This window comes from Eumetopias jubatus, unplaced genomic scaffold, assembly GCF_037043125.1.
Source record: "Eumetopias jubatus isolate StellerSeaLion01/CBP00866 unplaced genomic scaffold, mEumJub1_p1.0 scaffold_16, whole genome shotgun sequence".
In the NCBI taxonomy this organism is placed as follows: domain Eukaryota; kingdom Metazoa; phylum Chordata; class Mammalia; order Carnivora; family Otariidae; genus Eumetopias; species Eumetopias jubatus.
The window spans coordinates 71,553,006-71,580,861 of record NW_028274822.1 but is presented as its reverse complement, the minus strand read 5'-3'; the positions used below and the strand labels follow the sequence as shown (position 1 = coordinate 71,580,861).

The following is a 27,856-nucleotide window of genomic DNA, read 5'->3' as shown; positions in this document are numbered from 1 at the left end:
AAAATGGATCACAGATCTAAATGTAAAATGAAAAACTATACTAAAAAAAAACCTATAAAACTCCTATAACTTAGGAGAAAACCTACATGGCCTTGTGTATGGAGATGATTGTTTTTGATACAACAACAACAAAGACAGAATGAGAGAAGTCATTGATAGGCTAGACTTCATTAAAATTAAAAACTTCTCTGCAAAGACAATATCAAGGGAATGAGAAGATAAGCTACAGACTGGGGAAAATATTTGCAAAAGACACATTTGAGAAAGGACTGTTATCAAAAATATACAAAGAACTCTTAAAACAACAATAAACTTAAAAAATGGCCCAAAGAGGGCGCCTGGGTGGCTCAGTTTGTTAAGCGTCTGCCTTCAGCTCAGGTCGTGATCCCAGGGTCCTGGGATCGAGTCCCACATCAGGCTCCCTGCTTGGCGGGAGGCCTGCTTCTCCCTCTCCCACTCCCCCTGCTTGTGTTCCTGCTCTCGCTGTGTCTCTCTCTGTCAAATAAATAAATAAAATCTTAAAAAAAAAATGGCCCAAAGATCTTAACATACACCTCACCAAAGATATGCAAATTGCAAATGAGCATTTGAAAAAATGCTCCACATTCTATGTCCTCAGAGAAATGCAAATTAAAACAACTGTGAGATAGCACTACACACCTATTAGAATGACCCAAATCCGGAACACTGACAACACCAAATGCTGGTGAGGATGTGGAGCAATAGGAACTTTCATTCATTGCTGGTAGGAATGCAAAATGGTACAACCACTTTGGAAGACAGTTTGGTGGTTTCTTACAAAATTAAACATACTCTTACTGAATGATCTAGCAATCATTATCCTTGGTATTTACCAAAAGGAGTTGAAAATATATGTCCACACAAACCCCTGAACATGGATATTTATAGCAGCTTTATTCATAATTGTCAAAATTTGGACACAACCAAGATATCCTTCAGTAGGCGATTGGATAGATAAACTGTGGTATACCCAGACAGTGGAATATTATTCAGCACGAAAAAAGAAATAAGCTATCAAGCCATGAAAAGATGTGGAGGTAACTTAAATGCATATTACTAAGTGAAAGGAGCCAATTTGAAAAGGCTACATACTGTATGATTCCAACTCTATGACATTCTCAACAAAGCAAAACTATGGAGACAGCAAAAATCAGTGGTTGCCAGGAGTTTAGGGGGAAGGAGGAATGAATAGGCGGTGCAAAGAGGACGGTAAAAATACTCTGTATGATATTATGATGGTGAATACATGTCGTTATACCTTTGCCCAAACCCACAGAATGTACCACATCCAGAGTGAATCTTAATGTGAACTATGGACTTTGGAGAATAATGATGTGTCAATATAGGTTCATCAATTGTAACAAATGTCCCACTCTGCAGGATAGTAACTATGGGGAAGGCTGTACATGTTGATGATGGGGCAGGGGGTATATGGGAAATCTCTGTACCTTCCTTTCAATTTTGCTGTTAACCTGAAACTGCACTTGACTTTCATGAAGCCTATGATCATGCACCCTGAGTGGCCTTCTGGGTGTCCCTGCTCCTCCTATCACATCTGATGCCCTCACTCACCCCTTCCATTCAGCATTGGCCACAGGCATGGGGGAGGCCCCCTAGACCTAGAGCCTGAGTTTGGACTCTGCCCAGTTTGCCAGAGGTCCACATTATGGAATTGACCATTAGCTTAGTTAATGATAACATGCATTGTAGAACCTGCCAAAGTTACAGATGCCCATCACTTCTTGACTCTTGGAGTCACAGTGAGATGGAACTTTCCAGAAATCAAGAGACCGAGGTCAAAGGGTTTTTACTGTTCTTTCCTTCTCTGCCCAAGACTGTGCTAAGCAGCTTGTAGGTATGACTCGTTTCTGCTTCCTGCCTTCTGCGGGTGGAGGGATTTCTTTACCCAGGCAATGTAGGACTCTACAGTGCTGAAACTCAGCATCGCCTAGCTCTGTGGGCACAGCTCGTGGTGACTTCAAAGGACGGAGGGGACGTCTTCATGACCCCTCCTCAGACAGAAAGAGTGGGCTCAGCAGAACCCTCTGACTCACTTGAGGCAGGTCACAACTTTCTTAGCTCATGTGGGAACCCCAGAGGTGAGTCTCCCTTTGATCTCTCATCAAAACAGTGCACAGCAAGCCACAAATGCTGGGGCAGAAGGAGGAAGTTCTCACAGGAATTCAGCCCTGGTTGCAATATGTTTTGTCATCTGGAAGGCCACATAAAGCCTTGTGTGGCTTCCTCAGGATCAGTGGTCACAGTTGTTTAATCCCAAAAAAGGCTTGTCACCTGGTGACATCAAAGTGCAGTGCAGGCTTTTCTGAGAGTGTCCCAGAACCAAGTTGCCTATTGATTTCCTTTTTGTCAATGTCTTTGTGCATTTCACTAACTGGGGACCTCCCTGGAAGCGGGATTTGAGCATTCCTGGAGCTCCTAGCCAGACACCAGCTCTGAGAACTACAATCCCATGATGACTTCAGCCACAGGACTCTGCGGAGCAGGAGCACCCAGCAGAAGCAGAAAGCGAGGATGGTGGATGATGCCAGGTGGAGTGTGCATTTGGTGGGTGCGTCTGTAAGTGCTTGTGAGAGAGCCTTGGGATCCTCAGATAGCACACTGGGACCACCCCATCTGTAGCTCAGGCCCACCTAAGTTACCTCTGGTTCCAGTTGTAAGTGCCAGGGCCAAATAATTTAAAATCACAATCCAGAAATTCTGCCCATCCATCCCAGGGCAGGCACCCCTGTAGCATCCCGGGCAAGCGGCCCTCTACCTCTGCTTGCACCTTCCTGCGGGAGGAAGCTCATACCTCTCCAGGCAGCTGGTCCTGCATTCGACAGGTGGAGCTCATGTCTGTCCAGCCCTTGGACTCCTGTTGGCCCAGAAATAGGGGCCTTGTCCTGACCAGTCTCCCAATCCCCTCTATTACCTTTTATTCCTCTGCCACCAATGATGTGAAGCCGTAATCATCCTTTGCTGGGCGGCCATAACAGCATCCTCAGTGGTCTTCCTCCTCCTACCCATTCTCCACCCTCCCCCACAGGGGGATCCTTCCTGAACCTAGGACTGACCAGCTCTTTCCTGCCTAAAGCCTTCCATGGCTCCCCAGTGCTCCCGGGATAGCAGGGCTTCCAGGGATTTCATGAACTGGCCTCAACTGACCTCTCCAACCTCAGTAATAATAATAATAATAATAATAATAATAATAATAATAATAATATGATGATGATGATGATGATAATGATGATGATGATGATTGTCAACACTTACTCAACACCTATCAAGCTCCAGGCATTGTTAAATGTCCTGAAGGCATCGACTCACTTCATCTTCTCAAGAGCTACAGGGATGGGGTCTCCAGCATCCCCAGCTTATGCCCAGCTTCAGTCCTTGTACAGCCCACACTCTTTCTCCTCCAGCCCCCAGACACACTCTTCCCTCTGCCCTGACCACACCTCCACCTCCTCTTTGCCAGGCTAAGGCCATCCCTCCCTCAGTCCCCCATAAGGCCGTCCCTGGGCATCTGTCTATCCCTATTGGAGCCCCAGGACCAGCTACATAATCTGCAGGGGCCAGTATGACATTAAAATAAGGGGCCCTTATTCAAAAATCATGAAGAATTTCAAAACAGTGACAGCAGAGCATTAAACCAAGCACAGGGCCCTTCTGAGCTCGGGGTCCTGTGACTATGCAGGTCACACACCCATGACATCTGCCCAAGGGTCCCTGCCACACTTTGGTAATAGCCTTGCATTAAGTCCTGTGCAGTTAGCCCTTTGAGAGTCAGGCCCTGACTGATACCAGTGTCCTATCTATGCTGCCAAGGTCTCCTGGCTGAGCCACTAGATGGAGAGCGTTGCTGGCTTGACTCTCCAGGAGAGCAGGGTCCCTGGATTCCATGCCTGTCCCAGCACTAGCTACATATTAGTGGCCACCTGGTACTGGTTGGGGGCATGAATGAGTCCACACAGAGACCTCAGGATTTCATGAGCAGGCCCACCCTGGGTCCTTGCACAGGGCATGGTGTGCAGTGCCTGTGGTGGGGGACAGCCCTCCTGAGACGCCCCACTACCCTGTACCCTGGACTCCTTAAGCCAATGGGGGGGACTCAAGGTGGACTTCAGGGTGGACTGGCTGAGCTGGGGGAGGAGTAGGGTTTGTCTGGAAAGTATGGAGGGGAACAGGCCAGAAGAGGAGGCCCTTCCCAGAGGAGAGGTGGTGAGAGGTGAGGGAGAAGGAGTGGACATAGGGGTGTGCAGAAATCTCAGAGGTCCGGGCAGCAGGAGCTTGAGAAACACACATGCATGTGACAAGCACATCCAATTATCCAAGGAGAACCTTCTGAGGACACCTGGGACCCCAGAGAGTATTTTGCTAAGTCCAGAAGGGAGGACATGAGATGGGCTACAAGAACCCACCCTGACCCTGTGGATGTGTCCCTAGATGTGGCCTCCTCAGGGTTGTGTCCCCTTGGCTATGTTTCTGTGGCTGTGTCATATAACTGTGACTCTGTGACAGACACCCTTCTGGAAATAGAGAAGCCAGGACACAAACATACAGTGCCTGTACCCCACCCAAGTGGGCACAGAATCCAGTGTGACTATGTGGCCAGAGGTTCATTAGTAGCCCAGTCACCACGTCAAGGCTTGGGGCCCTCAGGAGGGTGGAAATTGAAACTTGGGCACCAGCCCAGCCCAGTAGAGAGGACCTGTGACAGCGGCAATCAGGGAGGCAGCCATGGGAGCCAAAATATAGACAGGCCCAAGGCCAAGGTGACATTGAACCTGCACCTCCCTCCTGGACCTCTCCTTGCCATAGGCAGGTGTTTGCCCACAGGCCCTGGACAGGCCATCCCTGCACAGCCTGAGCCTTCGCCATGGCTGAGAAATACTCCTGCAATCTCTGTAACAACCCTTGACCTTCTCTTCATTGCTTGGACTAGCTCAGGGTTTCTCCACATTCAACCTAATTGACATTTATACAACTACCTACCAAACAGCAGCAGAACGCACATCTCTGCAAGGGCACATGGAACATTTACCACGACAGACCATACTCTGGGCCATGAAACAAATCTCAGTGAATTTAAAAAAAACCTGAAGAGAACTTCCACCTTAAGAAACTAGAGGAAGAAGGAGGAGGAGGAGGAAGAGGAGATTAGTGAGATTAGTGAGACCCAAAGTAAGTAGAAAAAAGGCATGGAAATCAAATAAATGGAAAACAGAAAAACAGTAGAGAAAATCACTGAACCAAATCTGGTTCTTGGAGAATAAGAATAAATCGATTAGCCTCTAGCCAGATTGACCAGTAAAAACTGGTCAAAAGACACACTACAGAAGTGACATCACTATGGATTTTGCAGATATTTAAAAGACAAAAAGGGAGTATTTTGAACAACTTTATGCCAACTGACTTGGCAATTTAGATGAAATGGACAAGTTCCTTGAAAAACATGATTTACCAAAGTTGATTCAAGAACTGAGAGTAACCAGAATACCTCTCTATCTGTTAAAGACTTGGAATATGTGGTTAAAAATCTTTCTACAAACAAAACTTTAAGTCTAAATGGCTTCTGGGCCTGGGATTCTACCAAATATTTAAGGAAAAAATAATACCAATTCTATACAAACTCCCAGAAATTGAATAGGAAGACATATTTCCCAATTCATTCTATGAGGCCATTATTTCCCTGATACCAAACTGGACAAGGGTGTTATAAGAATAGAAAAACTGTAGTCCAATATCACTCATGAACAGCAAAACAAAAACACTTAACACAGTTTTGGCAAGTTGAATCCACTAATATGTAGCAAAGTCTCTCAGTTCTTGTTTTTCTGGGAATGTCTTTATTCTACCTTCAGTTATGAAAGATAGTTTTTGCTGGATATAAGATTCTTGGCTGACTTATTTTTCCTTTCATTGCCTCGCCTTCAAGTATTGTTTCTTTTTTTTTAAGATTTATTTATTTATTTGAGAGAGAGAGAGAGAGGGAGAAAGAGAATGGGGGAGAGGCAGAGGGAGAGGGAGAGAGAGAGTCCCAAGCAGACTGCCCACCAAGCCTGGAACCTGATGCTGGGCTCAATTCCAGCACCCCAAGGTCATGACCCAAGCCGAAATCAAGAGTCAGACGTTCAACTGACTGAGCCACCAAGGCACTCCTCCAGCATTGTTTCTGATGAGAAGTCAGCTGCTAGTCTTATTGAGGCTCTCTTGTAAATGATGACTCATTTTTCTTTCTGCTGTCAAGAATTTCTTTGTCTTTGAACATTTTTACTCTGATGTGTTTGGTGTGGATCTATTCACATTTTTCCTGCTTGGAGTCCATTAAGCTTTCTGGATATGGAAATTAATGTTTTCATCAAATGTGGGGACGTTTTCAGCCATTATTTCTCTAAGTTTTTCCTCTCCTTTACCTGTCTCCTCTCCTCTGGGGCTCCCATTATGCATCTTTCTGCATTCTCTCTCTGTGTTCATCAGATTGCATAATCTCCATCTGTCTATCCAAAAGTTTGCTGATTCTTTCTGAGTTGGGGTGGGTAGGGGAGGGGGGGAATGAGCCATGGCTCAAATGCTACAGACTCTTGCTCTTCTGAGATTTAGTAGAGTTTCTTGAATAAATGTTTCTTTGTTTGCTATATGCTCTTAGGGGCATTTTCAGAGATTTTAAATGGTTGGTTTTTTTCAAAAAATTTTTACCAATTATAGTTGTTTCTCTGGAGAGAGGGGCCACAGAGCTCCTCACACCACTATTCCAGAAGCCATCTCGAATATATAATCGGTATATATAATCTATAACAAGAGTAATACATCACAACCACGTGGATTTCTCTGAAGAATGCAAAGTTGCCTTAACATTGGAAAATCAGTCAGTGTAATTTATCATATTAACAAACTTAAAAAAATAAACACTATAAGATCATTTCAATAAATGCTGATAAACATTTATTCCTGATAAAAACTTTAAGCAAACCAGGAATAGAAGTGAACTTTCTTACCTAATAAAAGATATCTACCAAAACCAAAACCAAAACAAACAAAAAACACACAGCTAACATCATCTTTAATGGGAAAACACCGAACACTTTCCCCTTAAGATCATGAACAAGACAGGCCTATCTACTCTCATCTTCTATTCAGCATTGTACTGGAGGTTCTAACCAATATAATCAGGCAGGAAAAAGAAATAAAAGGCATCCGTATTTGAGAGAAAGAAGAAAAACTGCCTTTATTGCAAATAACGTGTATATTTATGTTGAAGATCTGACGAAATTTACAAAAAAGCTACTGGAACTAGCGAATATTATAAGGATGCAAGATACAAAATCAACATATAAAAATAATAGTATTACTAGCAACAAACAATTGGAAATTTAAAAATTTTAAGTACTATTGAGGCACCCGGGTGCCTCAGTCAGTTAAACGTCCAACTCTTGGTTTTGGCTCAGGTCGTGATCTCAGGGTCATGAGATTGAATGCTGTCATGTCAGGCTCCACGCTCCACAGGGAATCTAGTTGAGATTCTCTCCCTCACCTTCTGCCCCTCCCCCCACTCGAGTTCATGTGCTTTCTCTCTTTCTAAAATAAATAAATAAAAATTTTTAAAAACTATTTACAATAGCATAAAATATGAAATATTTAGGGATAAAAACAATACAAAATATTAAACATTGTACAGAACATTCTTGAGAGAAATTTTAAAAGTCTAAATAAGTGGAGAGGTTACCATGTCCATGGGCTGAAAGACTCCATATTGTCAAAATGTCAATTCCCCCTAAATCAGTCTATATATTTCAATATAAACCTAGTCAAAATCCCAGCATGCTTTTTTGTAGAGATCAACAAGCTGATTCTAAAATTTATATGGAAATGCAAATGACTTAGAATAGTCAAAATAACTTTTTTTTTTTAAAAAGAACAAAGTTGGAGGACTTAAATCCCTGGTCTTAAGATTTATTTTAAAGCTATAGCAATTAAGACAGTGTAGCATTGGTATAAAAATAGACAAGCAGCTTAATGGAACAGAACAAAGAGTCCAGAAAAAGACCTGTATAGGCATATGGTCAATTGATTTTTTTTTAAAGATTTTATTTATTTATTCGACAGAGAGAGAGAGAGACAGCGAGAGAGGGAACACAAGCAGGGGGAGTGGGAGAGGGAGAAGCAGACTTCCTGCTGAGCAGGGAGCCCGATGCGGAGCTCGATCCCAGGATCCTGGGATCATGACCGGAGCCGAAGGCAGCCAATTAACGACTGAGCCACCCAGGTGCCCCATGGTCAATTGAGTTTTTAAAAGGTACAAAGGCATTTTTGTAGAAAAAGGGTAATATTTTCAACAAATGGTGCTGAAACAATTATAGTGTGCTGCATGGTACCCCTTTTTTTTTTTTGCACAGTAAATCAGTTTATTACAGATTAAAACATTTTTTCATTATTTGTATTAATGGGATGCAAACAGAAATACTGGATACTTTTAAACGGCAGATAATCACAAAATTATCTTTGATAGTATTCTGGGTTTTATAATTACATTAAGATATGAATGGTGTAAAACAGTTATGAATACACCTCAAAACAATGAGGCCATACTGTAACGATTCACTAGATTGTGCTCAGTAGACATTTATTAAATAAGTGAATTTTCTCCCCAATTACCCAGTACAATTTTTGCCCACAGTAAGGGCTCAGTAAATAAATGTTTGCTGAATATACTGACTTAGGACAGAGGTGAGACAAGATGGACCCTCTTAGCTAGATGTCAAGTATTATAATTGGAATTTACCTGGGAAAGAGAACATAAGGAAGATGTAAACTGCACATGGCATACAAGTAAATAAACTCAGATGCCAACAAAGCAAATCATTAAGCAGAAAAACACTGGCACTGGAATAAACAAAGGCAAGATTTGCCAATAGCAAAAATGGAACTGATTTTAAGAGATAACCAAGAAAAAGTTTATATTGGACCATACCTTTTCTCACCCAATTCAGTTTGAGACAGACCAATAGAGGCACTGTAAGAGACTATGGCTGTCTTCCTTGATATTCAGACATCCTAGTTTCCATTCATTTATTATGGACCTGTTACCCATGAATCAATATAAACCTATTCAGATTTAGGGATTAGTTTCCACAAGTACAAAGTTGAATTTCCTTTTATTTGTCCTAAAATGCTTACTTTCAAACTTGAAGGGACTTCAATTATTCCATGTAGTTTCGATAACATTCTTTTATCTTTTCAGACCAGAGTCAAAATATTCGTACAGTATTCATACTGCAGCACCTTCCACCCACCCTTTGGTCGCTTGAACTGCCCTTCTTTGGTTCTTTTTCCGCTTTCTCAGATCTTTCTTGAAGTGTAGTAAGCAGAACTGTACTGCTGTACTGGGTATTCCAGTTGCAGTTTGGTCTCTCATTGTCGGAATGGCTTCTGCTACGCCGTGGTCTTCCAGCCGGTCTACTGTTTCTAGGACTATAAGATCTTCTATAGTTGTAAATCAAAGGACCGGCTTCTTGATCTTCTTTCATAACTCCGGCTTCTAGAACGTCTATATCTGTCATAATCATCATAGCGTGAAAAGCTGTATACATTCCTCCCTTCCTTGGCTTTCATTTGATTTGGAGTCTTTCGATTCCCCCTGTGCAAACTGTATTTCAATTTGGCGTCCACAAATCCACTTTCTATCCAAATTATGTAAAGCGTCTTTGGCATCACGGACATCCTCAAATTGAACATAAGCAAATCCTCTTGGACGGCGCGTGTAGAAATCAAGTGGAACATACACATCAACTATAGGACCATAACGACCAAATTCTCTTCGTAAATCTTCGGACCTGGTGTCATTGGCCACGTTCCTTACGAACAGAGACGTGTTGGGGGAGCACAGGTATCGGGACATGACGGCAACGTGAGTCTCGGCAGAGGTACTAACGGGCTCAGTAAACCGTCCGCGGATCCGGCGGCGGAGCCTCAGACCGGTACCCCTTTTCTGAAGATATGTCCACATCCTAATTCCTGGAACCTGTGAATATTAACTTATTTGGGGGAAAAAATGGTCTTTGCAGATGAAATTAAGTTAAGCGTCTTGAAATGAGAAGATTATTCTGGATTATCTGCATGGGCCCTACATCTGATGACAAGTATTTTTTTTTTAAAAGATCTTATTTATTTGAGAGAGAGAGCAAGAAAGAGTGGGGTGAAGAGCAGAGGGAGAAGCAGACTCCCCGCTGAGCATGGAGCCGAATGCGAGACTTGATCCTGGGACTCCAGGATCATGACTGGAGCCAAAGGCAGATGCTTAACCAACTGAGCCATCCAGGCGCCCCGATAACAAGTATTTTTATAAGGGACACACAGAGGACAAGCACACGAGGGGAAGATGGTGTGAACTCAGAGGCACAGTTGGGAGTGATGTGGCCACAAGCCAATGAATCCCGAGCAGCCCCCAGGGGCTAGAAGACATGATGAATGGATTTTCCTATAGAGTTCCCAGAAGAAGCATGGCTCTGGCACTACCTTGATTTCAGACTTCTAACCTCCAGAACCATTACACATTAAATTTCTACTATTTTAAGCCACCAAGTATGTGGTAATTTGTCTTGGCATCCTTGGGAAATGAATACAGACATCCATATGCAATTTTTTAAAAAAGAATTTTGATCCACACCATGTACTATCTATGAAAATTAACTCAAACATAGATCATAAACCTAGATGTAAAACCTAAAACTATAAAACTTCTAGAAGAAAACATCGGAGAAAAAAATCTTTGCAACTTTGGGTTAGGCAAAGATTTTTGAGATATGACACCAAAACACAATCCACAAATCAAGTATCAATAAACTGAACTTCACCAACATTGGGAACATCTGCTTCTTGAAAGACAATGTTTAGAGAATGAAAAGACAAGTCACAGAATAAAAGAAAATATTTGAAAATCACAGATCTTATAAAAGACTTGTATCCAGAATATATAAAGAACTCTCAAAACACAACAACACAGAAATAAACAACTCAGTTAAAAAGTGTGTGTGTGTCGGGGGGGGGACAAAAAAAATGTGAACAAACGTTTTACAAAAAAAAAAACCATCCATTTATTAATGGCAAATAAGCACATGAAAAGGACCTCAATATCATCAGTCATTAGGAAAATGCAAATTAAAACCACATGAGGCCACTACACACATATTAGAATGAGCTAAAACTTTTTTTAACTTTTATTTAAAGATATTTATTTTTTTTAAGATTTTTTATTTATTTATTTGACAGAGAGAGACACAGCGAGAGAGGGAACACAAGCAGGGGGAGTGGGAGAGGGAGAAGCAGGCTTCCCGTGGAGCAGGAAGGCCAATGCGGGACTCAATCCCGGCACCCTGAAATCATGACCTGAGCTGAAGGCAGATGCTTAACTGACTGAGCCACCGAAGCACCCAAGATTTTTTACTTTTATTTTTAAAGAATCTCTACACCCAACACGGGGCTTGAACCCACAACCTCAAGATCAAGAGTCACATGCTCCACCAACTGAGCCAGCCAGGCACCCCTAGAATGGCTAAAATTAATGACTGACAATACCAGCAGTTGGTGAGGATGAAGAGCAACTGTAGCTCTCGTATAGACTGTTTTATAACCGCTCTGGGAAACAGTTCAGCAGTTTCTTTACAAGTTCACATACTCCTCTATGACCGAGCAATTCCACTCCTGGGTCTCTCTGCCCAAGAGAAATGAAAAGTCATGTCCACACAAACACTTGTATGCAAATGCTCAGAGCAGGTTTATTCATGAGAGCCTCAAACTGGAAACCCCCATCTGTATCATCAACAGGTGAATGGATAAGCAAGCTGTGGAATAGCTTTAGCAACAAGAGGGAATGAACTCTTGATGGACATTTCAATGGAGGAACCCTATAATAATTGTGTAGAGTGAAAGACGCTGGACCAAAAAAAAAAAAAAAAAAAGAGTACAAATAGTATGATTCCATTTATACAAACTCCTAGAAAATGCAAAATAATCTATAGTGACAGAAAGCAGATCAGTGGTTGCCTGGGGTTCGAGGAAGGGTGGGGGAAGGAAGGGAATACAAAGAGCACTAGGAAGCTCTGGGGGGCACAGGGGGCAGGAGGGGTGGATAGGTTCATTATCTTGATTGGGAGGAAGGTTTTCCAGATTTAGACACATGTCACATCTGATCAAATTGTACACTCTAAGTGTGTACAGTTTATTGTAGTCAATTTTACCCTCATTAACACTGCTTAAAATAATGTCATATGATATATGATATAATACAATTTTTTAAATAAAGAGGCTTCTGTGCTGAGGGTTGGAGGCCTTCTCTTCTCTCTTAAAAGGGGCATCAAGAGGTAAAGTGAGGTCATCTGACCCAAAGCCTGTGCCCTTCACTGTCTCCTGCCTCTTGATATTCACCAAGGATGGTCTTTTTGGGGGCCAAAATGGAATCCAGATTCCCCTGAATAGCACAGCACCCAGAGCACATGAGCCCATATGAAGCATTTATGATATTTCACTTTCATCTGTGATGATGATGATGGTGATGATCATGATTTTGCTTTTCTTGTCCAATGTTCCTCAGTCCCTGTAAGCCCCTTGAAAGTAGCTCCTAGCTCCCAGAACAGTATATTCCTACCTCAGGGCCTTTGCACAGGGTGTCTCCTCGCCCTGTGGCAGCAGTTTCTTCCCTCTCCACCAGTTAATTCCCCTTACCCTTACCCTGTCAACTTACAAAGATTTTTCTCTGACCTGCACCCCCACCCCCAAGCCCTGCCATCTAAATTAGGTCTTTATTTTTTTTATTTTTTTAAAAGATTTTATTTATTTATTTGACAGAGAGAGACACAGTGAGAGAGGGAACACAAGCAGGGGGAGTGGGAGAGGGAGAAGCAGGCTCCCCACCAAGCAGGGAGCCCGATGCAGGGCTCGATCCCAGGACCCTGGGATCACGACCTGAGGCGAAGGCAGACGCTTAACAACTGAGCCACCCAGGCGCCCCTAAATTAGGTCTTTATTACTCGCTACACATACCCTGCCTCACTCCCTGCCATTCTTTCCTTATCGTGACGTACAGTTAGGGTTATCTGACTATGGGTTTGCCTCTGGTCTGTGTTCTGGGCTGGTCGTGCCTGCTCCTGCATGGCCGACACCAAACCTGCGCTCGGGCTCCGAGTGGGCACTCAGCAAACATGTGTGGGGCGAGTGAGGACATTCCCCACACAGTGCCCGGTATGCCCAGGCCACAGAGCCCGCATTGACTCTCCCGGGGATTCAGTCTGCCACGTTCCACCCAGCAGGCAAATTTCAGAGCTGACATTAATTCAGACCCCACATACATGATTCTTATTGAGTAAGACATCAAGACAATCTCGCCCTTTGTCAGAACTGTGGGAGTTTCGCGGACGCGTAGAGAGAAGCCAGTCTAAAATCAGTCGCTTTTTGAAACCATCAGCTCAAGAAATTAAGGATTCTGTCAGCGTGCCCTGAATTGCTGGGCCCAGCAATTAATTCCTTCGAGATTAAAGGATTGTTGTGTTGCTGATACATTATTATGCGGAGTGGGCTTGCTGTGAATTTTAAAACTTTAACCAGAATCCTCATTAACTGGGACCTTTTATCTGTGTGCAACTTCTAGAAGAGTCCAGTGGCCAGAAAGTGAACTGACACATCCAAAAAAAAAAAAAAAACCATTCCAGGGGGTGTCCCGATGCACATTCAGTCTGGGCAGCTGTCTTCCCTCCTAATGGTAACAAGGCCATTTACTCTTACCGCTCCAGGCACAGTTGTACATCATCCCACTGAATCCTCGCCCGCCCCATCAGGAGTCCAGGTTATTACAATCTCCAGTTTATAGGTAAGGAGACTACAGCTGATGAAGGTGGGTCGGATGCCCCGCTCAGGCCCGTGAGGGGCCCAGGTCTGTTTGACCTCCAGGCCCCATGCTCAGCCCCATCTTCCTCTGCATCCCCTTCTCCCTGGAAGCTGAAGATCACTGTGCAGAAGGATGACCCCAAGGCCTTTTGAGTATACCATCCTTCCAAGAACCACTCCATCTCACTTGTGTGCTGGGAGGAAGGCTCTGCTGGGCACTGGGAGCCGGACGTCAGAGGGAGCAATGCAAGCCTGGCCATGTGTGAGGGTGAGGGTGACCCAGGGGCCAGGGGCTCCATCCTATGTCTGGGAATTTGGGGGTTCTCTCAGGCAGGGTCCAGCCTGCCTGCATTTATGGCAGAACTTGAACTCAGAGATAGCCCCGAAGGGGAGATTTCTAGGACTCCTCTCAGGTGCTGACTGAGACACCCCAAATTAGACTGGGTCCCCCCAGCATTTTAGCCACTCCCCCTTATTAGTTTCCACAAATTTATACACATAGCCTTCATGAGCACACAGCCATGTCCTCACCCCACCCCACCTCTGGGCAGGCTAGGAACCAGCACCCCACCCCTGCTCCAGCCCCGTGTGGCTTCCCAGAACCCTAGGACCTCCTTTTAGAAACTTTAGAAACTCAAAAGGAAACAGGTCAGGAGCTCCAGCATCCCTAAGAAAATGCCCCCTTCCAGCTCCCCAAACGAGAGTTAGGGGTGCAGGTGGCCCCAAGAGCAGACACTGTCTCAGGAAGCAAGCTTCTTCCAGAACCAGAGTACCCGCTTGTCCCTCAGCCATATAAGCCGAGGGGCTGCTCGGCGCCTCCACCCAAGGTGGCTAGGAGCCTGCCACAGCACAAAGCACTAATATTTTTCTCATTAAAAAAGAAAAACCAAAAGCCGAAAGGAAATGCTGACACATGCTACAACATGGGTGAAACTTGAGGACATTCTAAGTGAAGTTAGTCACAAAAGGATTGTATGTTTACTATATACTCAATGATTCCACTGATACCTAGAATGGTCAAATCCATAGACAGAAAGAAGAATGATGGGGCCGGGGGCTGGGGGGCGGTGAGGGGGAATGAGGAGTTAGCGTTTCACGGCGACACAGTTTCAATCTTGTAAGACAAAAAGAGTTCTAGACACACATGGCGTGGTAGCACAACAGTGGGAGCATAGTTAAAGCCCCTGAACCACTTACAAATGGTTATAATAGTAAATTTTATATTCTGTATATTTACCCCAATTTTTTTTAAAGAATAAAAAAAAAATCTCAAGTTCCCCTTCATCAAGCATCTTGCTATTCGCATTATCCCATTGAATCTTGGAGGCAACCTCTGGAGGCAAATTCTACTATTGTCCTTATTTTACAGGCGAGAAAACCAAGACTGGGGAGGTGCCATGAGGGGCCTGGGGTCACCCAGCAAGTAAGTGGCAGAGCCCAGGGCCCGACTACAGGGCCTGCTGTCTCCCCACCCAGGGCCCTGGCCACAAAGGGAGCCACCCCCTCCCTGACCACGTTCCACAGTTCTGCTCACATTCCCCTGCCAGGGGACAGCAAACAGGATCCAGATGGCAGATCCCCCGCTGACCGGGATGGGGCCGAACTTGAAACCCCTCTGCCAGGGTTTCCAAATGCATCCCAGACTTCTGTCCTGGAAGCATCTGGTGCCCTCCTGCTGGGGTGGTGGGGAGCAGAGAGGCAGCCAAGCCTGGCCGCAGGCCTTGTCGGTGACTGTTGGGGGCTGGGGGGTTGGCACTGGCCCCCAGGTATTACCACAGGCCCTGGAATGCCTGGTTCCCCCCAACAGTGAGACTCCTCTTATTCCCACTGGCATCAGTGCCCTGGGGTGGCCAAGACAAAGTACCACAAACTGGGTGCTTATACAACGTAATTCATTGTGTCACAAGTCTGGAGGCTGGAAGACTGAAACTGAGGTGTCAGCAGGGTTGGTTCCTTCTGAGGGCCATGGGGGAGAATCGGTTCCATGCTCTCTCCTGGCATCGGGTGGCCTCAGGCGTTCCCCGGCCCGAAGATGGCCTCCCTGTGTCTTCACGTCATCTCCCTGCCATGCATGCCTGTCTGTGTCCAAACTCCCCCTTTGATAAGGACACGGTCATGTTGGATTAGGGCCACCCTAGTGACCTCATCTTAAATGGTCTTCTGCAAAGACTACTTCTACATCAGGTCCCATCCACGGGTTCTGTGGAATTGGACTACAATGTCTTTTGGGGGGACACAATTCAACCCATAACTCCATCCACGATGCCATTACTCCACTCAGTGCCCAGGAGGCCAGAGAGGAAGGTTCTGAGGCTCGCGGAAAACTGGCAAGGCCAAATACTATTTCACATACTCTCTAAGTTTTCAGGACTTTATAACCATCGCGGTCACGAACTGAATGCTTGCGGTGTGGCAGACACCAGGCCTACGCACTCCCGGAGCCTCAGCGGCTGGGCGGCTGTTACCAATTACCTCATTTTACAGGTGAGCGACATGGTTCTCAGCTGGAGGAATGAGGCTCAAATTATTGCCTCGTTGGAGTAAAAGGTTATGCTGGGGGATTCAGGAGAGGAGGTGTGCGAAAGGTTATTTCAACCTCCTAAAAATATGTCTAGATTCTGGTGACTTCTCTCCATCCCTCATTGTGACCTCCTGTATCAGGGTCCAGGACCTGCTGTAACAAATTACCTCAAAGTGGGTGAGTTAAGACATCAGAAATGTATTCCCTCACAGTTCTAGAGGCCAGAAGTCTGAAGTCAAGACGTCGGCAGCGCCTCCCTCCCTCCCAAGGCTCTGGGTGGGGTCGGGGCTGGGCTGGGGCGGGAGGGCGGTCCCTCCTTGCCTCTTGCAGCTTCTGGTGGCTCCAGGCATTCGTTACCCTGTGGCTGCATCCCTCTGTCTTCCCGAGGCCTTCTCCTCTTCTCTGTCTCTCCTCTGGGTGTCTCTTATTAGGATATTTGTCATTGGGTTTAGGGCCCACCCAGGTAATCTAGGATGAGCTGATTTCACAATCCTTAATTATATCTGCAAAGACCCTTTGTCCCCAAAAGATCACATTCACAGGTTCTAGGACCTGGGGGTCACCCTTCAACCCCTGTGTACAGCTCCAGACACCATCATCCAAGCTGGGCCACTGCAACAACCTCTGTCTCCCGGCCTCCAGCCCGTGCAGCCAGAGGCGTCTTACAAAACCAGAGGCCAGCCCCATATCCCTCCGGAGTTAACTCACAGTGGCTCACTGGGCGTCGGCAAGCAGCCCGGACCCAGCGCTTGGCCCCAGGGACCCCTCAGGCATCCATCCCTCTGCTGCTCCCCCAACCCTTTTCCCACAACACTGCCCTGCCCTTGGTTCCCACGGCGGGGGTGGGGGGGTGGGAGGGGGTTCTAAGTCTGTTCTTGCCCTCAGGACTCCTCTGTGCTTCCACCACTGTTTCCACAACCTGGGACTGCCCTGGGCTCCACCTGGATGACTCGCTCATGGCTCATCGCTCATCAGCCAAGCCTCAGTTCAGATGCCCCTCCCTTGACAGCCTCGGCTGAGTTAGGGGCCTCCTCTGAGTTCCCACAGCCCCTGGGCTGCCGCTGTCATGAGTTATGGCGGTGGGTTATAGCGTGGGCTCACTGGTCTTCGCTCTCTGTGCAGGGAGCTCAGCCAGAGAAAGCCCATGTCGCCCACTGCAGATGGTCGCCAGCCACCATCCAGCTGGTGTCCTATGATGTTCCTGGGGGGCATGAAGGTCAGCCGCGGCTGGACCTTTCCCTCCACCTCCCACCCCTGCCCATCTTCCTTCCTCAGAGTCCTGAGGAACACTTTTTTTCTCACCTTTAAAATCTTAAGTTCCATTTGAATGTGTGTTTTATTGCAGCTTTATTGCAATATAATTTACATATCATACAATTGGGCTATTTGAAGCGTACAAGTTGATGGTCTTTAGTATATTCAGAGTTGTGCAACCATCACTGCAATCAAATTTAGAATATTTTCATTGTTCCCAAAAGAAATCCTATACATATTAGCAGTCACTCCTCATTTCCCTCCAACTACTCCTTCTCCCCAGCCCTTGGCAACCACTAACCTGCTTTCTGTCTCTAAAGATTTCCCTATTCTGGACATTCCATGGCAATGGAATCTGACAATCTGTGGTCCTTTGTGACTGGTTTCTTTCATTTAGCGTCCTGTTTTTGAGGTTCATACACATTGTAGCATGTATCAAGACCTCGTTCTTTTTTATTGTCTAATATTCCATTGCATGGATAAACCACTGTTTACCCATTCACCAGTGATGGGCACTGGGTTGTTTCCACTTTTGGATTATGAACAAGGCTGCATGCAAGTTTTTGTGTGGTTGTATGTTTTCACTTCTCTTGAGGATATACCTAGGAGTGGTGAATGTGGGGTTTTTTCCTTTTTTCTTTTTTTTAAGTAGGCTCCACAACCAACCCAGGACCCTGGGATCATGACCTGAGCCAAAGGCGGACACTTAACTGATGGATCCACCCAGGTGCCCCTAAAAATAACTTCTATTTTAAATTGCAAACATGATACATTAGGGATCACCCAAATGACCAATTAGAAACAAGAAAATATAGACAGAGCCCATAATCCCCACAAACAAAGATATCTGGTGTCCGGTCCTGCAGACACCCCTCTTTGCTTGTGTTCACTCACATTGTGCCTGAACAGGCTGCCGTGTGTGTAGAAACTGACAACTCTCGGCCCGTGCAGAAGACAGCCTATATCTGCCTCCGCCTGATCCCTCCTGTGACTATCCATAAAGAGCCATTCAGTACAGATGAGAAATGAAACCAGATTTGACTTCAAAGGACAAACAGCTAGGAGAATGGAGGATTTTCAACTGTCTAAAGACAGCTTTTCAGGGGGCTAAAACCTCTCTTTGGGGAAAAAGAAAAAAAGGTCTTAAAAACAAAGGAGGCCAAATCCCAACAAAAACCTGGGGAATCATTATATCAAGGTGGATGGATTACAAGTGATTTATTTTCTTTTAGGAAATGTTAATGATATGATATTGTCGTTATAATGTTTTACCACTAAAAAAGATTCTAAGAAGCCTTTGAGGGTTTACTGATGAAAAAGAATGATTTTATAAAACCCAGCAATTCTTAAGAAGGGTGCAGCCAAAAAGGCTTTCTTGCTCCTTTATAGTTTCTTCCAAGAACTGGCTCTCGGAGACGGAGGCTGAGCTAGCAGACAGCCGCAGACCTGTGGGAAGCTGTGAAGATCTCAACTCCAAGACAGAGCTGCTTATGAGCATGAAGGAAAAAGCAGGTAAGAAGATGCATTAGAATTCTCTCCCTTATGGGGCCCCTGGGTGGCTCAGTCGGTTAAGCGTCTGCCTTCGGCTCGGGTCATGGTCCCAGGGTCCTGGAATCGAGCCCTGCATCGGGCTCCCTGCTCAGCGGGAAGCCTGCTTCTCCCTCTCCCTCTCCCACTCCCCCTGCTTGTGTTCCCTCTCTCTCTGTGTCAAATAAATAAATAAAACCTTGAAAAAAAATTCTCTCCCTTTAAAACTACTCTGGGGAAAAATTGGAAATTCTTAACTGTCCATGACCAGTACGGAAGGCTGTACCTACATATTTTCTTTAAATACCCTGCTGTGTAAATATCCATTCCGAAACTGTATGTTCTTATGAGCATCCCTTCTTAAACAGTGATGAGCAATTGTAATATTTATACCCAAGTGTTTGAGAAAGAGTCCTACTTGGACGCCAAGTGTCTCAGTCGGTTAAGCATCTGATTCTTGATTTTGACTCAGGTCATGATCTCCCAGTTGTGGGATCGAGCCCTGCTTTGGGCTCACGCGTGGGTGTGGAGCCTGCTTAAGATTCTCTCTCTTTCTCTCCCTCTGCCCCTCCCCCCTCTAAAATATATATATATATAATATATATATATATATATAAAAGAGTCCCACTATTCTAAAAAGTACCATTAAGTAGAAAAACATGCTTATTTACTCAACCACACAATGTAGAGGTGGCAGGATGCCTGGCAGAGAAGCTGCTACCTTCCCCACCTTCACCCAGGACAGACATTGCTAAGTGATGACAGCACTTTTTCCCACACGTCTGAAGAAAGTCACGGTAGCCCTATTCTCAAAAGGCAGCCTAGGAGTGGATGGATGTGGGTGCAAACCCAAGACGCCACCTACTGGCAAAGCTTCCTAATTGCAGGCTGAGTACCTAGAGAGGACCAGTTCTGAGCCCCCAAAGCCGGACAAAATGACAGGGCGTGAACTCTTCAGCCTAGTCTTGCATAAATATGATAGCCCTCGTAGAGAAGAGCTTTGAATTTCAACATGAAGTTTCCTTGCTTTAGGAAATCAAGAGATTGGCCAATAGAAGCATTTCAAGCAACAATGAATAGTAGCAAAGAGCCTTTAGGAAACCCTAGATTTTCCCCCGACATTCTCTTTTCCAGAGGCTGACCCTTCTGTCTGTCCCAGCTCTCAGGTCCCCAGGCTGCCCAGATGTCTCATTCTGCAAACTATGTGTCACATGCTTCAGACTCAACACGGGCACTTTTCCCTGAACAGAGGTGCCAGCCACTGGGCAAGAAGCTCATTTAAATGGGTCTCATAGGAGGGCCTGGGTGGCTCAGTCCTTAAGTGTCTGCTTTCGGCTCAGGTCATGATCTCAGGGTCCTGGGATCAAGCCCCACATCGGGCTCCCTGCTCCGCGGGAAGCCTGCTTCTCCCTCTCCCACTCCCCCTGCTTGTGTTCCCTCTCTCGCTGTGTCTCTCTCTGTCAAATACATAAATAAAATCTTTAAAAAAAAAAAGTAAATGGTCCTCATAACAATCTACCCTGGGAGGTAGCTGCTGCTATCCCCATCTTCCAAGCAAGAACACTGAGGCTCAGGGAGGGGAAACAACGTGGCCAAGGTCACACAGGGAGGAAGACAAAGGCAGGACTGAAACATCCTCCTGGTCAACCGGGGCTACAAATCTCACGTTAGCCCCATATTGGGCCCCTTCCTGAAAACAGGCTGTCCTTCTTGCTGGAGGACTCCAAGGCAGGTAGGTGTGCCCCTGGGAATGTCCCCCTGGGACAGGGCACAAGCAGCCCCGATGGGCCAGGGGGCCCCTATCAGGAGGGAGATGGCCACAGGGCAGGGGACCACAGGGCCGATTCTGGACCTGGGCAGCCCTGACCACGTGCTCCAGGGGTCTGGAGCCAGACGTGGGGTCCCACTCTGCCATGGCTAGCTATGCAGTTTATCAGCCTCCCTGGCCTCATTTGCTTGGGCAGAATACCTCTGCATGGGCCACCGTGATAATGTGTGCAGTCTGCAGTCCCATAGATAACGGCCTGAGGTTGACCCAGTAGGAAGCAGGTCATTGCTGACCCCCCTCTTCCCCGCCCCCATGCTCCTCTCCACCACCCTGTCCTCCTTCAGACTCCTATCTCTGTCTCTGCCTGTGTGACTCTATGCTGACCTGCCCTCTCTCCGTGTCAGGCTCAAGCTCCTCTATGCAGACATGAGGGCTCAGTCTCTCTCCATCTCTGACCCTCCTCTTCTCTGTTTCCGGCTCCCCTCCCCCCTCTTCCTCCCTCCCTGGGATAAGGGGAACGACTCAGCCAATTTCAGCTTCACGTGGCTCCGGCCTGCAGATATGGGGGGGGGGGCTGCCCTGGCCGTCTGCCAACCCAATTCCTGGGATGGGCCTTTCCCTCTGGCCCTTCCCATCTCTCTATCACCTCCCTGAACAATGTCCATTCAGGTGTGTCCTGAGCAACCAGAAGCCCTGGGCCAGGCCTGCTGAGGACAGGAGCTTGGGGGTCCTCCTGGGGAGAGCAGGGAGGGGGCCGCCTCCCAGCTCAGAGGTACAGTTCCTGATGCAGCCTTGGTGCTAGTGGACCTCTGCCTGCTCAGTGGTGGAAATCTGCGTAGAAACCTCACCTCGGCACCCAGGGGCCCCCCCAAGCTGCAGGAAATTGCTACCAGGGCTGGAATGATGACTATGTCATGTGTACTTTGGGGTATTGATTTTTTTTTTTCAAACCATGTCAAAGGCTTCACAGTGAAAACAAACACCCTCAATCCCACAGTTCACCTTCCCAAAGGCAGCTGGTTACTAATTTCCCGTGAATCCCTCTTGAGACAGTGAGTGCGAGATCCAAGTATTCATGGGTATATATTCCTGCAGTTTCCCCCCAAACGGCAGCAGCATTTATACCCAGCTGTACTTAACATTTTTCACTTCACAACTGATCTTGGAAAGTGTTCCCTAATCTACCTCATCTTTATATATGTATTTCACATACCACAAAATTCATCTTTAACATGTTCGAGTCAGTGGTTTTTAGTGTATTCAGAGTTGTGGGACCACTATTGCTATCTAATTTTGGAACATTTTCATCACCCTAAAAATCCCAGTAGCCGGGAGCAGTCCCTCCCCATCCCCCGTCCCCAGCCCCTGGCAACCATTAATCTACTGTCTGCCTCTATGGATTTGCCTGTTCTGGACATTACATATGAATACAATATGTGGTCTTTTTTGTCTGGCTTCTTTAACTCAGCATAATGTTTTCAAGGTTTATCCATTATCCTTGCTGAGACATGTGTCAGTACTCTGTTTCTTTAATGGCTGACTAATATTCCACTGTAAGAGTGTACCACAGTTTGTTTCTGCCCTCATTCTGTTTAGTGGCAATTTAGCATTCCCCTGATGGATGTGCCTTAATTTACCAGGCTCCTGCAATGGGTGTTTAGGTTGCTCCCAGTCTTTTACTACTACAAATAGCGCCAGAGTCCTTCTGTTCTTTGCAAATATGTGTGTAAGAGACCTTCTCAGTGTAGAATTGCTAGGTCGAAGGAGTATATATTTTGCCTTTTATTACATATTACAAACTGCTCCAAAGAGGGCATAGGTGAAGTGACATTTTTCCCACACTGTTGCCAACCCATCTTATCAAAAATGGTTTAAGTGTGTAGCATTAGTTTTGGAGGGAGCTATCTTATCATAGTTTTCATTTGCATTGCTTTTCTTTTGAGTGAAGGTGAATGCCTTTTCATTCTGAGTTGCCTGTTCATACCTTTTGCTCATTTCTCTACTGGGTCATTGAAGTTATTGATTTGTAAGAGCTCTTTATATGTGGAGGAAATTAACCTTTTCTTTCTGAGTGATACGTTGCTAATTTTCCCACAGTTAATCACATTACCTTTCTCTATGCAGAAATTTTAAAGTACCCAAATGTATCTTTGATGGTGTCTGGGGTATGTATCTTTCCTAGAACTCTTAGAAAAATTACAAAAAGGGCCCAGCATCTATGCCTATTTATGGATCTATCAAGGGAATCAGACAAATCAACAGATGGCCCTAGCACAGAACGCTGTGAGTGAGGAAGCCCAGGACACATGACCCAGTCTTGGGGGGGCATAGGGCATCTTCCTAGAGGCAAAGGGGGTGATAGCTGAGCTGAGAGTGATGGTGAGTGGGCATTGGCAGGCAGAAGGGACAGGATAGGAAAGCTGTGTGGCCAGCTGGAGAGCACAGGGTGGTCGGGAGAACCGAGACACATTTGGTGTCCCAGGGTGGGGAGCAGAGAGGGGGTGAGCAGGCCAGGCCATATTCAGTTCTCAACCTGAGGGCAACAGGGAGGCCGAAGTTTTCCCCACATGGTGAATTAGCTTCATTTGCCTTTGGGAAGATCCTGAAGTACTGGAAGGGTCAGAGAGGAGGTAAGGCCCCCAAGGAGACTGAGGCCACACCCCATGAAGGGGGAAGGCTGGATGGGACAAAGCCAAGTGGTGGGCAGATGGACACAGGATCCAGGCTTAGTGCCACAGGGCTAGACCAGAGGATGGGGCAGGAAGAGCCTGGAGTCCAAGTGCTCAAAGAACACACATCCCCCCATATGGCTGTCGATCCACCTGTCGACTCTGCAGGCCAAGCAGGAGGCTAGGGAATCCATTTCTCTTGGGCCCAGGGGCTCTATTACACAACTGATACCAGCCCAGGTCAGACAGTGCCAGGCTTGTGGGGGGGGGGGGGCGGAGACCAGCTCCCCACCCTTGGGGGCAGGGGGGCGGGGTTCTGAGGGAGGCCAGAGCCTGTGGGGTGCAGAGAAATGGATGAGGCTCCAGAGTGGTGCTGGGACAGCACCCTGGCCCTCGCTCCCCCTGCCCAGCCCCTGCAGAACCTGGGGTCCTCTTCCTGAAGAGCCCATCTCTGTGTGCCTTTCTGCCTTTATCTTTTTCTGTCTCTCTGTCCATCTACTTTCTTTCTTTTTTGTCCATCTACTTTCTACATCTCTCTGGCTTACCTGTCTTCCTCTATCTCGGGCTTGCTGGCTCCCTCTCTCTCTCTCTCTCTCTCTCTCTCTCTCTCTCTGAGTACCTCTCTCTTTCTCTCTGTCTTCCTCTGACTCTTCCTCTCTCCCCTTCCTCTCGTTCTCCTCTTCCCCCTCAGAAGCACTTCCTCTGAAGGAAACCATTCATCTCAGGGGTATCACGTGCTCATGGCCCAGCAGGAAACACCTAGGACCAGCAGGGTCCTGGGGCCTCTGCTCTGAGCGACTCCTCTTGCCTGCCCTTCACTCCTGCCAGACCCATCTAACCACAAAGACTTATGGCCACCACTCCACATGTATCCGGGGGCGGTGGGGGGGGGGGCTTCACTTCACTGCGGCTGGGAGATAGACACTTTCCCACACAGAAGGCCCTCTCACTTGGCAGACCTCGTTCCTAGACCATTGGTCACCAGACATCCCCCTTACCAGCCTAGAAGTTCCACTACCAGTGATTTAGGACTTAAATGAGGAAGTATCTCTGTTAACTGCCCTCCAACATTTAACAACATTCAACATATTAGTCATTGACACTCTAGTATGAAGGAGCTCACAGCTCCTCCTTCTACCTGCCTGTCCCCCTCCCCCCCCCCGCCCAGCTAGGTGGATGCTGCCTAAGGAGACCTCATTAACCCATTTTTGTAGAAGGACAGGTGTGAAAAGAGAAACAGAATAAGGGACGTCACCGGGAGGCAGATGGGACAGAGGTGGAAGGCAGAAAGGAGAAAAGAGGGGGGTTTGGGGGGAAGATACCAGAGGATGGGAAGTGGGACAAATGTTAAGCAGAAGGCCTCTCATTTGTCCATCCCTTCACAGTCAACAAAGCACAGTCACAGGAGAGTCCCCAAGTCTTGTATCATCCCCACTTTCCAGATGGCAGGACTGAGGCCCAGAGAGAAGGGACCCACTCTAGATCACACAGAACATCCAGGCCTCCTGACTCCAAATCCAGGTGCCCGGTCCTGCCACTCTGTTGTCTTGCCCCCACTCCCAAAGGTGCAGGCCTCTCCTCTCCAGGATTCCTGAGGACGGCAGAAGGCCCTCTTGCAGGGCTAATTTATGGTTTTCTGACAGCTTCCTTCCTACCGTTCCCTTCTAGCTGCAGACCCAGCTCCATGAGGAAGGAATGAGCCGGGCGAGAAGGGCAGCTCCATGGAGCGTAAATAACTTGTCCAGGCAGCTGCAGGCTCTTGGAGGGGCCCCCAGCAACCCCCGCCCTGGCCCAGCGGGGTGTCCCCTGCTCTGGGATGGAGGGGCAACAGGGCTAGGCCTCCAGATCAAAGGCACAGAAAGCGGGCATTGTTCCCCAACCTGGAAACGCTTGGGGAAGGCCTAGCCCTCCGGCCCTACCCTTTGTCTGGGCAGAAGCTTTGAAGGCCACTGACATTTACCCAGTCCCTTCCCTTTCATGACACCCAGGCACTGCCTGGACCATGAGGCCTGGGCCCCTCGGGGCTGCTGCCCTGGTTATATGGGCACCCCTTGGCCCCCCACCCCCTTGAGCTGCTTCCTCACCTCCAGAATCGGGACGATGTGGGTACAGATCAGGTGGGGCTCCCGGGCTCAGCCCAGCCAGTATGCAAACAGGGCTGATGATCACAGGGGCACCCCTGAGCCAGGGAGGCTGTCCTGTGGGACACAGGCAGAGGAAAGGGGCCCTCAGCACAGGCTCCAGTGGGGGTTCACGGGGAAGGAGCCTGTGGCCCAGGTTTGTTTGCTATGAGAACAGCATTTCCTGTTTGGACTAGGCCGAGGGGACGTGTGGGTGAATCCACACCAGAAGGGCTGCGTTTCCTGGACCCCACGGCCTGTTCCAGGAGGGTGTGTGTGTGTGTGTGTGTGTGCGTGTGTGTGTGTGTGTGTGTGTGTGTGTGTGTGTGTGTGTCCGTGTCCCTGTGTGGTCCACACACGTGTGTTGTGCCCGTGTGTTTTCTCTCACCTCATCAGCTTCCAGACAGGCGTCTAAATCTGAGCCAAGTTCTCTTTTTCCCTAAAGAAGCCCCCCGTGGGGCTCGCCCAGAGGGTGCCCGTGTGGCCTGGTGGTGTAGGCCAGCACCCCTTGCTCCCTGGCCGGCCTCAGGCGAGCCACACACCTAGGGATACTAAGGCAGCCTCCCTGGGGACAGAGAGGAGGGTGGGAGACAATGCAAGCAAAATGCTTAGCACAGCACCTGGCACGGGGTCAGTGCTGGGGAACGGAAGCTGCTGTCTTACTGGTCTGGTCTTGGCAGCACATAGCACCGGGCCCTGAGGCAGGAGGCCCACAGGGACAGGCCCAAGACCTCGAGCCTGCGGGCCCCTCTCCCGTCTGCCTCAGCAAATGCTGCAACCTCAAATGACCAAGCCCCAGGTCTCCGCAGCATTTCCTGCCCTTCCTGTGCAGGGAGGAAAGAGGACCAGAAAACAGGATGACATTTCCCAGGAAACTGTGTGCTTAAAGAGGGGGCTTTCAAAAGGCCGTGCCCCAGGACCACCACATGGAGACCCAAAGCTTTCACACTTTCCCAGAAGCTAACTCCTGAGCCAGAGGGATCTTGAAAAGGTCCAACGGCTTGTTCTTTCAGGCAAGGAAATGAGACTCAGAGAGGGGAGGTGACTTGTCTTACATCACACAGCTCCCAGTGGTTGCTCTGGAATCGACACCCGGGCTTTTGGGGGGCTGACACCAGGCGGGAACCCCCAGGCAGCACCAACAAGAGGCTATAGGAGACCCCAGGGGATCCCAGCCTCAGCCAGGACAGGTCCCCCTCTGACATCCAAATGTGGATAACACCTTTTCCTTGGAGGATCCCTTGTTGAGAGGTCCCTTTTTAGAGATGGTTCTCTTGCTGGAGAAATCCTGCGGTGGCCTGCAGCTCCCATGAGCTTGGTGGCAGTGGTAAAGGAATGTGTATGCCAGTAATCACAGGAGCAAATAGAGCCAGCAGTCTCCGCTTCCTCTGGCACCCGGCAGGGGTTCCCGGACATCCGGCAGTCCCTCCAAGCCAGACAGAAGCCAATGCCCAGCCTTTCTCCTTCCTACAAAGCTGCATGCCCTCCAAGGTGCCCTTTGAGGAGATGGGTTTTTTTATCCTGCCTACTTACCCAGGGCTTGATGGGGCTCAGGAGATGGCCCCTTGGGAGTGACCAGTCATCCAGGGGATGAAGTCACTGATCTCGTTGTGGCAAAAACAAAGGCTAACCAGGGAGCCTGGGTGGCTCAGTTGGTTAAGCAACTGCCTTCGGCTCAGGTCATGATCCTGGAGTCCCGGGATCGAGTCCCGCATCGAGCTCCCTGCTCAGCAGGGAGTCTGCTTCTCCCTCTGACTCCCCCCTCTCGTGCTTTCTCTCTAGCTCATTCTCTCTCTCAAATAAATAAATAAATAAAATCTTAAAAAAAAAAAAAAAAAAACCCACAAAGGCTAACCAGAGAGGCACCAAGCTGCATTTTGGGAGGTCAGAGAGAGGGCATAAAGTAGGTGCCCCAAAATTGCACATGGAAGAGGAGGCAGCTCCCCAAGGGGGCAGAGTTGATGCTGTGATGATGTCTTCAGAGGAAGTGGGGCACGCTTCGGAGGAAGTGGGGCCAGGTGACGCAGGGGACAGTGGATGCCAGGGCGTGGCCATGACATCTCATGGCCACACCCACATAAGGAACACGCCGCTGTCC

At 47.6% G+C, this 27,856-nt stretch overlaps 1 protein-coding gene and 1 pseudogene across 1 annotated transcript in view; one reads left to right on the top strand and one right to left on the bottom strand.

The window, feature by feature from the left end:
* Positions 1–27,856, top strand: part of EMID1 (EMI domain containing 1) — an 81,937-nt gene that overhangs the window by 7,515 nt on the left and 46,566 nt on the right. The window contains exons 2-7 of the mRNA XM_028124702.2: positions 2,433–2,586; positions 13,806–13,882; positions 14,011–14,167; positions 15,269–15,322; positions 16,261–16,383; positions 19,064–19,186. The gene's annotated coding sequence lies outside the window, so the exon portion shown is untranslated. The remainder of the gene's footprint in view (positions 1–2,432; positions 2,587–13,805; positions 13,883–14,010; positions 14,168–15,268; positions 15,323–16,260; positions 16,384–19,063; positions 19,187–27,856) is intronic.
* Positions 8,624–9,990, bottom strand: LOC114225207 (serine/arginine-rich splicing factor 10 pseudogene; annotated as a pseudogene).